Source organism: Limulus polyphemus, unplaced genomic scaffold, assembly GCF_000517525.1.
Source record: "Limulus polyphemus unplaced genomic scaffold, Limulus_polyphemus-2.1.2 Scaffold1336, whole genome shotgun sequence".
NCBI classification, from domain to species: Eukaryota; Metazoa; Arthropoda; class Merostomata; order Xiphosura; family Limulidae; genus Limulus; species Limulus polyphemus.
This window is the reverse complement of record NW_013666946.1, coordinates 85,562-87,796: the sequence shown is the minus strand read 5'-3', so window position 1 is coordinate 87,796 and position 2,235 is coordinate 85,562.

The window sequence follows — 2,235 nt, the reverse complement described above, 5'->3', positions numbered from 1 at the left end:
AACAATACTCAGTTCAATTACACACACCTTCCCGTCACGTTGTGACCGTCTTATATATACAAGACTAACACATATCTTGTAAACGCTAGAGCATCCATGAAGGAACAGGATATTTCTAGAAGGACGTGGCGTGATACTAGTCACGTGACCTCGCTGACGCAACAGTAGTTAAAAGAAAGGGATGCTATTTAAAGACAAAATAAAATCAAAAATAAATCTGATTGAACACAAGGTCTATGAAGTTATTGGGGATGTACAGATATTACAAAAACAATATATATATGTATATATATATATACTTTTAAAACAATTACACGCTAGAAAAAATTTTCTTACCTTGTAAAATGGCCATATTCTACCATTAGTTTTCATAAATACAAAGTAGTCATCCCAATGCAAATACTGGTATCTTGTGTGTGAATTAAAATTGACAATATTAGTATTTCTGAAGTCAGTCCAGTTCTTGATATTTGGAATTCAGGGTTGCTTTTAGGAGTTTTTTCTGCATGTTTTGGATAAAAATATCAAGAACTGGACTAGTTACAAAAACTCAAACAGAAATTAGACCATCAACTAGCCTGCTACCTCAAACCAGATGATTACAGCAATATGCAATGCGCTATCAACCAAAACAACTCATTGTTGAATCAAGAAATGAAGTCTATATACAATAAGAAACTAGATCAACTAAGGAAACTACAACAACGTGAAGTGAAACACAACAATGCAGCTCAGCCTAACCTTGTAATCAACAGATCTGACCGGACACTCAACAACACAGAAGTTCAACTTCTAAACAAAGGTCTCAACTTTGCTGTCAACCATAAAACAACTCCATGCCTAGAGTTCAAGACGTGCCTAGAAGATCTAGCCAGAAGACTAGTGACCCACTACATAAAAGAACAAAATACCACCTCTACCTCAAACATAATCTAACTACAGAAAGAAGACATTCATGACATCAACCAACATACTTTTATAATGTTACGTCTCTGTTCGTTTGTTAATTTCACGTAAAAATTCTTTCCGATGAACTTCAGGGATACAAGTCCTTTCTTAAATAAAACTAGTTTTTTTCTCAATACAACTTTGCAATACACAGAATTTCCACAGTCATTTTAACTTAAACATACGCTATAATTCACAACGATTCACGCACTTTACCTATGGTCACTACCACTCACTTGACTCAATTATCTGTCTCTATATCTCTCTTCAATCTGCTATTATGTCTATGGTTTTTTGCCAGGCTTATATACTAGAATAGAGAGCACCTAGAAAAGACTAGAGTTGCCAAGGATAGTCATGATCATTCTAGAAACTCCAGCGCGCATGCTTCCATCGTCACGTGACTTCCACTGTCGTGACAGTAACAAGCAACTACAACAAAATGTGGTTTTCCAGAAGTTCCCAAAAACTGCATTTTTAAAACGTTTTTAAAGAACTCTCAAACAAGACTATTAATATAGTCAACCAGTCCCCTAAACTGAAAAGTAACCTCACAAGTAACGAGATCAAATCCATTTATATTCTGAAAAAAAGACACTAACATTAAAATTTTAAAAGCTGATAAAAGCAACACCACTGTCATCATAAACAACTCAGAATACATAGACAAAATGAACGGCATCCTTTCCGATAAAAAGAAATTCAAAGCCATTCCAAACAACCCAACAAACACACACGAAAAACAACTAAACAGAACTTTATTACAAATGAAAAAAGATAATTCAATTACTGACGATCTTTATTTTTATCTACGTAAAACTGATTCAGGCACACCACAACTCTATGGCATTCCTAAACCACGCAAGTAGGACTGCTCCCTACGACCTATACTGTCCACTTACGATTCATTCAACTACAATCTTGGCAAATACATAGCCTGGGTTCTCACACCATATGTAACATTTGCAGGTTAATTTTTTAAAGATACCTCCAATTTTAAATATACAATAGAACAACTAAATTCGAAAGCCTTAATGGCTAGTGTGATGTCGTGTCACTCTTCACCGAAGTCCCCGCCAATGAAGCTTGCAATATTGCACTCGACCTCTGCATTAATGACCCCAACAAGTTAATGCACATCCCCAGCATACTTTTTGCTTCTCTCTTAGAATTTACAACGACTAAAACCAACTTCATTTTCAACAACGAACATTTTCTTCAGATAGATGGTTTAAGTATGGGCAGTCCGGTTTCGCCCGTTCTTGCCAGTATATTTTTGACCTAAAT